Source organism: Ylistrum balloti, unplaced genomic scaffold (assembly GCF_031769215.1).
Source record: "Ylistrum balloti isolate Yb309-2 unplaced genomic scaffold, AGI_CSIRO_Ybal_v1 Utg369916, whole genome shotgun sequence".
NCBI lineage: Eukaryota > Metazoa > Mollusca > Bivalvia > Pectinida > Pectinidae > Ylistrum > Ylistrum balloti.
In genome coordinates, this window is record NW_026782036.1 from 746766 (window position 1) to 757016 (window position 10251).

Sequence of the window (10251 nt, forward strand, 5' to 3'; positions counted from 1 at the left end):
ATCATACCAGGTTCACATCATACCATGTTCACACCATACCAGGTTCACATCATACCATGTTCACATCATACCAGGTTCACACCATACCTAGTTCACATCATACCAGGTTCACATCATACCTGGATCACATCATACCAGGTTCACATCATACCAGGATCACATAATTCCAGGTTCACACTATACAAGGTTCACATCATACCTAGTTCACATCATACCTAGTTCACATCATTCCAGGTTCACATCATTCCAGGTTCACACTATACCAGGTTCACATCATTCCAGGTTCACATCATACCAGGTTCACATCATTCCAGGTTCACACCATATCAGGTTCACACCATACCAGGTTCACATCATTCCAGGTTCACACCATACCAGATTCACACCATACCAGGTTCACACCATAACAGGTTCACAACATTCCAGGTTAACATCATTCCAGGTTCACATCATACCAGATTCACACCATTCCAGGTTCACATCATTCCAGGTTCACATCATACCAGGTTCACACCATACCAGGTAAACATCATATCAGGTTCACACCATACCAGGTTCACACCATACCATTTTCACATCATACCAGGTTCACACCATACCAGGTTAACACCATACCAGGTTCACACCATACCAGGTTCACATCATTCCAGGTTCACATCATACCAGGTTCACACCATACCAGGTTCACATCATACCAGGTTCACACCATTCCAGGTTCACATCATACCAGGTTCACACCATACCAGGTTAACATCATATCAGGTTCACACAACTGAAAGTTACCTTGTTGTATAGAAAATGGCTATATACTATGAGGAAATTTATGACACGTTTGTTTTGTAAATTGTGATTGCATTTACTTTGATTGTTTTCTTATTGTCACTTATCTACAAATGTTGAAGTAAGGTATAGATTATGGACCACCTTGATAACCGAACCTGATGCTTAAGCTCAAGCTCTGACAGAAACTACCGGTATCAGAATTCTACACCTATCAAGGGCTGTTAGTATAGTTGTCAGAAATCCTGTCTAATGTCAGGAACCCTGTCTAATGTCAGCTGTCTAATGTCAGGAATCCTGTCTAATGTCAGGAATCCTGTCTAATGTCAGGAACCCTGTCTAATGTCAGCTGTCAGGAATCCTGTCTAATGTCAGGAATCCTGTCTAATGTCAGGAACGCTGTCTAATGTCAGCTGTCTAATGTCAGGAATCCTGTCTAATGTCAGGAATCCTGTCTAATGTCAGCTGTCTAATGTCAGGAACCCTGTCTAATGTCAGCTGTCTAATGTCAGGAATCCTGTCTAATGTCAGGAATCCTGTCTAATGTCAGGAATCTAATGTCAGGAATCCTGTCTAATGTCAGGAATCCTGTCTAATGTCAGCTGTCTAATGTCAGGAATCCTGTCTAATGTCAGGAATCTAATGTCAGGAATCCTGTCTAATGTCAGCTGTCTAATGTCAGGAATCCTGTCTAATGTCAGGAATCTTATGTCAGGAATCCTGTCTAATGTCAGGAATCTAATGTCAGGAATCCTGTCTAATGTTAGGAATCTAATGTCAGGAATCCTGTCTAATGTCAGCTGTCTAATGTCAGGAATCCTGTCTAATGTCAGGAATCTAATGTCAGGAATCCTGTCTAATGTCAGGAATCCTGTCTAATGTCAGCTGTCTAATGTCAGGAATCCTGTCTAATGTCAGCTGTCTAATGTCAGGAATCCTGTCTAATGTCAGGAATCTAATGTCAGGAATCCTGTCTAATGTCAGGAATCCTGTCTAATGTCAGCTGTCTAATGTCAGGAATCCTGTCTAATGTCAGCTGTCTAATGTCAGGAATCCTGTCTAATGTCAGGAATCTAATGTCAGGAATCCTGTCTAATGTCAGGAATCTAATGTCAGGAATCCTGTCTAATGTTAGGAATCTAATGTCAGGAATCCTGTCTAATGTCAGCTGTCTAATGTCAGGAATCCTGTCTAATGTCAGGAATCTAATGTCAGGAATCCTGTCTAATGTCAGGAATCCTGTCTAATGTCAGCTGTCTAATGTCAGGAATCCTGTCTAATGTCAGCTGTCTAATGTCAGGAATCCTGTCTAATGTCAGCTGTCTAATGTCAGGAATCCTGTCTAATGTCAGGAATCCTGTCTAATGTTAGGAATCTAATGTCAGGAATCCTGTCTAATGTCAGCTGTCTAATGTCAGGAATCCTGTCTAATGTCAGCTGTCTAATGTCAGGAATCCTGTCTAATGTCAGCTGTCTAATGTCAGGAATCCTGTCTAATGTCAGGAATCTAATGTCAGGAATCCTGTCTAATGTCAGGAATCTAATGTCAGGAATCCTGTCTAATGTCAGGAATCTAATGTCAGGAATCCTGTCTAATGTCAGGAATCCTGTATTTTAATGCTATATAGGAAGCAATGATTTTACCATGCATTTTTATCCTCTGAGTAAATATAATTACAATATTGTAAACCGTGTTTTTATGATATCAATACTACGTTTAAAAATGAAATAGTAGTTTATCTTTAACCCCCCCCCCCTACAAAAAAAAATTGTATACGGGTTAAAACCGGAACTGACAGAAATGTATGTATATTGAAAAGGAGTGACCATGACAATTATCTAAACATATGTGTATGTCTTGTAATGCACAAAAGCCTTTCTGTATATCATCAGGATGAATAAAAGTGTAATTTGGTTGTTCCTACCAACAACGAAACATCTTCCCCTTTAAAATGAGTATATGTACAATCTATAAGGATTGCATTGATATGTAGGAGGGTATAATACTCGTATGTCCATAAATTCACATCTCACTGAAAGAACATAATCTATTCTCAATAATATCATAGTCTGTAGGAGATATACAGAGATGTTTCAGTCATTCAAACATTACATTTATACTGTATTTTTATACTGGTTTTTGTCATTAAAAGATACATTGAGATTGTATTCAGTTTTCTTTTAAGAATGTTTGTACGAAATAAAATATCTACATTTTTAATAAAAAGTGTTATTTGTATCAATTTTATGTACTTAGGTTCATGTTTTGTTTCATTGAGCATTAAAAAGAACGATTAACACATTGATTTTTGCAGTGTCTCGATGAATCTGTTAATTTATTTCATCACCTACAGGGGGTATGTATTGTACTGATATTAGGTCACTGACATTTATCTCGAGGTAAACATTTAGACACGCACACGATTTACACGATTTCCATTACACTTCTATACATCTACAACCGACATCCATAATCATGATTAAATTGCTGGCTTTCTGCTGAAGGTTGTCGTTACTTAAAATAGAAAATAAGCATATATTACGATAAATGTTTTGTTGTTATACAGCTAAACTCACTGAATCTACGAACACATCCCTTTATTATGTTTCAAGGTTACATTTGTATCAGATCAGAGATACCATCATCATTTACCAAAGTTTCATGATCGTTTTTTTGTTTATTCAATTAAAGATAAGATAGATAAATATTTACAGATTTATGTGTTCAGGGACGCCTTCAGTGTCGGCACTGTAATTTGGCAGGTCGTTCCAAATTATGATTGTTCTGAGGAATAATAAGCTTGAAAAGTGATTTGTAGAAGTGTGTAGTATCAGGAAGTTGTGATTTCGGGTATGTGTAAGAACTGGGGAACACCACCATAAGGTTACTCAGCTATTCATTTCTGCGTAAAACAGACAGGCACATCTTACCGTCTGTACTGAAGAGAAGGTCAGTTGCTGGTCTGTCTGCTCTTTTTGGACCATTTCTGTTTTGTATTTCAAGTTTGCCTGCCATGAATCCCTAATGGGTCTACAATTCTCTACCAATCTACTTCTCAGAATGACACTTGTTCAGATGTTTGCATTTTTAATTCTTTATTTATGCATAAATGATTTTCTTCATCCGCAGATCGGACAGATACCCAACCATATTTGGTTTATAGAAGTATATTTGTTTAGCCTCGTCCGCCAGATTTGACAAACCAAGAACTCAAAGTTGCATTTTCACGGACATTTTGGGGACATAACTAAGAACCTTTCATACTTTGTTTGAGACTAAAGTCAAAGCCCAAAAGTAGTGTCTGGAGAGTCATATGGTAGAACTAGGTCCATCTTCAAGTCTAGTTACTACCCCGAGTCTATTGCAGTGAGGAAATCAGGTCGAATTCTTAGGTCCTTTCGGCAGGATTAGAATTTGTCGAAGTTGTGGGGATTTTAAATATCCAAAACTCGATAGCCATATTTTGCCAAATCAACTTTGAATTCCAGCTGATTGCTAAGTCTCAAAACAACACTAAATGCAATTATTTCCAAACGCTCGTTTTGATTACATCCTATTTGGAGCTGTCTCTGAAAACTTCTGCCATAGGATTTTAGATGAAAGAATAACAAGTGAACGATCCCATGCACAAACAGAATGATTACAGAATGACAACTGGTTGCTGTCATTTGTGACATAACTATACTTTTTCTGTGGCGTCATTAAATTTGAAGAGGAAAGCGTAAGACTACGTTATTCACATTTTGACAAAAGTAAACTGGACTATGGGAAAGCAGTGTTATTTCTTTTAAGTGGCGTCATGAAAAAGATCTAGACCTTTTGATTTCATAGTTGCCTTTGGCAACAGTTGCCCAGGTCCTGTACGATATTTGTTTTATTTTTGCTTTCACAATTCACCTCACTAAGGTATCGTTCTTTTTATCAGACAGTTTTATGTACTGTGATTTAGAGAAGTAATTTAAATGGACATCAACATTTCTAAGAATATTCAAACAGCTTTTATTGAACAAAATTGCGTCAAATATCATACTGTAAATACTTGATTTTTGCTGAAGGTACATATTAGGTTTCCTGTTGGAAAATATTGTTTTAATCATTCTCGACGACGAACATTTTGGGAAAAAGGGCAAATATAAAACTATGAGGTGTCATTATTTGAACCACGTCTTTTTGTCGCCGTTTTTAATATGCCATCGACAAATACTGTACACAACATGTCACAACCGCAAGACGTTTTCTTAACATTCCTACAACCTTGCGAGGATGTTTTTTTTTTTTACCAACTCCTCATCCCTGCATATTTCTGTTTTGTTAATAAATAACTATTTTGATGCGGATCACGCTCTTAAGACAGCTGCACAATGTTTTCTTACGACGATTTTACTCACATTTCCCGATGTTTTAAAGGAGTTGCCTCCCTTGCAGCCTTTCCAAAATCTTACATGTCATCAAGCGAACGTCTTCCATTCATGCCAAGTGCACATTGTTCTGTAAATTGTAGGTTACAACACATAGTGTTTAATTAGTTCAACTCGAGTGTAAGGTTTGAAGTTACAACGGGTTTTCACCCCTCTTTTGTACGATAGATATGAACTTATCAATAGTGTTAAAGGGGAATGTTTGCTTTGCTTTATTCAGGACGAAATGTTCATTTTTAAAATTCAGTTTCAATCAAATAAATAAAGTGTATCAACTTGCATTATTAGATTGTGATAGCCCAGATGTAAATAAATAAGGAATTACTGTGTTGGAGAGAACCTAGAATCTCGGGGATATAAAACCAACATCTTTGGTCAAATAAGTCCGTCTCGGATCAGTGAATTCAATCAAAATCGTATTTACGTCATGAGTTATCTACCGATCATGGGGAACCTTTAGAAATGGAAATAATATTAAACGAGCGTTGACAGAAAGTTACATGCTTTCGCCAGTGGTTGAACCCTAAAAAATATCTATTCGACGGATTAAACGAATATGAAGAGAAAGCCCCACCGCTGAGGCGGGTAATATAAGATGTTATCTCCAAGTTTAACAGGAAACGATTACTGCATGCTTGGAAATCAAGTATGTCTTTTTCCCATCCGGGTTTTATAAAGTGTCAGTTTTGGAAATTGAAACATTCATAAGTGACTGACCCTGTAGTAGATTTACTCGTGATATATATACGACCACTTTGATGTCAATCCGCGGTTTTGGAGTTTCGGAGGAATAACGATTTTACGTCTTGTTTGAGAGAAACTCTGCTCGGTTAACTTGGTAACCAATGGAAAGCCTTTTCACGGGTTGTAATTGATCCATGTCTCCATGATGGAGGCTGCTGTTGATTACCATAGCCATGAATATCAGCGTTGGTGGGTTTCATTTAGCAAATACAAAAAAGTCGTACATGAGTTTGAAATCATGTCTTTCAAAGTGTCGATAGGGTTTCCAAGTCAATGCTAATATTTTAAAGCGGTGCCATATGACAAAATACCAATTCAACGAAATATATTAAGGAATCATCCATATTAAGAAACCATACGATATGTTACGTATAAAAAGTGCCTGGCATCATTTTAGATCTTAATCGGACTAGAAACACGTTATCTCACTTTAGCCACTTTTTTTGCAAAATTCCTGCGGGGTACAGAGTAGTTTACAAAAGACATACCACTAGGGGTGGGTGTATCTACCTTTCCTTGTTGTAGGCAATTAGTAAACATTTAACAAGTCAAATCTATACCAACAGTATTCATATGCCAGATTTAAGTTATCAATGCAGTAACAGATATTTGTTATTTTTGCCAGTAAAATATAGAGTGTTATTTTTCACTAGTTAAAAATTTTCACATTTTCATTATTTTCATTTGTGAAAAATTACATTTCTGCAGACTTTCACTAAAGAAGAGAGAGATCACCTTATACAATAATTGAATTATAGAGCCCGCTACAAAAAGAAAGATAAAAAACCCAAACAAACAACAACAACAAAATAAATGAATAAATAAATAAAATAAAATAGACCAAACACAAAAAAAAAAAAAAACCCAAAAGAAGGGTTTGTTTTCTAGTAACACTACCTTCAGTTGCATAGTAAACGATGCAAGCCAGTAATTCAAATGACCTTATCAGAGGTCAAACACAATTCCCAACCTTACGTCTTGAAGGTGGAGCTAGACATTTCAAGAGGATTCGTGTAATCGACAGCGACAGTTAGGTTGCCGTCAGATTTTCAGTCGAGTAGGTTAAACTCTCTCTAAACGTTTTTTTTTTCCGACAAGCTTTGTCTGGTAGTGCCATAGATAAGTAACATTTACTATGTGCATATAAAACTAAATTTACATGGAAATATATTTTTGTGTTTATAAATTTTCAATGTTTTTAAACGCTGCGCACTCATGAAAGGTACTAAAATATTAAACACATTTGTATGTCTTATTACTGTAGACACTATTAAATATCCTCTATATACTTGAGTAGTGTCTTCGGTGTGGTGTTTCTATAAACTATCTTAACTGTCTTTTATATATGTTTAGATACGTTTTGGTTTTTCTTGGTCATTTCTATATATTGTATGAAAACTTCAATTATCCCTCGCGAAACGTGTTTGCGAGAGATGACTAATATAGAGCTGCAGCCTTGCATGCGTCCGTCCGCCCGTCTGTCTGTAAGTGCTTGTGCATTTTTCTGACCAGAGCGCTGAAATAGTTCAAGATAACTTATCCCAAAATTGTGTACAGTTATCAAGCTAGTTCTCCATTTAAAGATGTTGTTCTGTTACCATGGAAACAGGTAAGATGAATTACAAATTTCAGTGGTATGTAGCATGACTCCAAACACGTTCAACATAATTACCTGAAATTTTAAAGAACTATCAGACTAGGTAGTGCCTTCTGCTACAGAGAATTATCATTTATATATATGTATATATATATATATATTATACATTGGAGTCAGGTTAAAGTACAAAGTTTCTTGTTTCCACAGTAAACCATCAAAACCAAGATAACTACGAGAACCTAGAATTTTGTCCACTTATCATCTTATCACTCTAGTGGCGCCCTCTGTGGTGGACGAGTTCTCATCACTCTAGTGGCGCCCTCTGTGGTGGACGAGTTCTCATCACTCTTGTGGCGCCCTCTGTGGTGGACGAGTTCTCATCACTCTAGTGGCGCCCTCTGTGGTGGACGGGTTCTCATCACTCTAGTGGCGTCCTCTGTGGTGGACGAGTTCTCATCATTCTTGTGGCGCCCTCTGTGGTGGACGAGTTCTCAGTTTTTCTTGTTACGATGCAATCAGTTTAGAAAGAGGAAGGCACGATTACAAATTTCAGTTTCTAGAGCATGAAAAAGAACTACTCAAATCTGTGTACACTTTCTACAAGCTAGCACCTTCTCTATACATTCTGCTGCTGGAGGAGGTTTCTTTTCGATTGTTGTTTTCATTTTCTGTTGCTAAAAAAAAGAACACAAATGCAAAATACGCGATGTTTCTTGAGCAAAATCTCAAAATGATCACAAATAAATTGAAATTTAGTATATTCACTATCAACCTAGCACCCAATTGAAGCCGTTTGTATTTAAGATACATGCAAGAAGATTTGTACATTAAGGAAGCTAGTGCTTTAATGGAGAAAGTCGTCAATGTTTTATCCATGCAACCCATCTACCAGGCGCCTTCGTGGTATATTATGTATATTCCATAATACATTTTATAACAAAAGTTATTGGTTATGCAATCATTTTATGTGTGAATGATGCCAAGCCATACACAAAAACATCAAGAGTAAAAGATGATATTGTTAAGTGTTTTATGTATCTTGTTGGTACTTATTTAGAACAACTTCCTACTTAAGATTAACAATCTATATTTTTTCGTTATCTGATGATGTAATTCCTTTGTATTGGTTACACGTTGACTAATTGTGTCTGTCTTAACATTTAGACTGAATTCTTCCAAACAAATAAATTACAACCCTTTCTCCATTATCGTTGGAATCTGTAAAAATATTTAGTGACAACATATTTATTGTTGTTTCTACAAGAAAGTACTGTTAACAGTAGTTTATGAAAGACTTCGGAACATCAAGGTGTTATACAGAGACTGTCCAAGTAGGGCAATTTTATAACGATACTGTACTTTGATATCATGACCAATACACTTCAGTATGGTTCTCCATCCGATCAAATCATGCCACACGTTTCAAGCTGAACGTCCAGGTTTTTCATATATAGAGGCAGGACTCGTAACTTTCATCACTTGAGCGGCGCTTCACAGTACAGTAGATATATAATGAATACAGACATTACACATTGTATGTAGCAAGAAATAAGATAAAAATATCGAAAGTTAATTGCCTTATGACGATGTGATGGGGATATCAGGGACAATTTTAACGTTCTACGTGTAGGACAGTATTCCTGCAAATATATAAAGTTATAAATATTGGTCAATCTTGTCTGTTTCAAATGAAGTTCGGGAATGTGTGGTGTCTGATAATATTTGTTGCAGCGAGTAGGCATGTTTATAAGTCTTACATGTTCATTGATCAATGTTATCTGTGCAGAAAGCTGAAGTCAGTATATTTTGCAAATTTACATATATAGTACAGTCGTCCGTGACTCGGTTCTATTTTCATAATCCTTTCCCCAAAATTCAATTCTACATCAGACGTCCTTTTGGCTTCATGTTTAATTAAAACATATATTTCCGGAGCCGATTTGAATTTTCCATTTCATAGTGTTCTTCGCCAGGTCACAACATACCTATCTATCGCAACTGTCATGGACGAGTTTGGAGAATTTCTAACAAATCGATCTTTGAATTGAAAATTCATTTTTAATAAAAAAAACCTCCTAGTCCTAGACATTGATTTGGTTTTTTATGACGGAATCTCCACGTGAAGTCTTTTGTTTCATCACTTTAAGGCCCCGCATCACTCACGCATACTAAAAGGCAAAAAACAGCGGTATGATGTTGTATGTCTTTTGTACAATCTTGTGAGTTTATTACATGTTTTGGTCTACTTTCACCATCCTTAATCGTCTCTTGAGCTCCAAACTTCAGCATCAATGAATAATCGAAGTAAGAAAAAACAGATGTATGGCGCAGATTCTGAATTTATATTGAACTATGTTATTTGTGTGTCTTTTGTACAATCAAATGAAACCTAGATATTCTTTTCTTCATGTGTGATGAACAATGACATACGTTATTAAAAGGGTGCCCGCATGGTGGAGAAAGCAATATGCTGCTTCAGATAGACTTGCATCCAGACAAAGTGTTTATATTTTTTTAGTGGATTTAAATTGCCTTTACTTTAAAAAGATGTTCCATTTCTTTAGGTCGTATGAGTTTTACATAATAAAGAGACACAATTTGAGACGAAATTTATGAATCGGATTTAAAATGAAATGAAAACCAGTGAGCATTGCGAAGATGGTGATTTTTTTGCAATTGCGTAAACCGAACTTTCACTGTCATTATTTAAG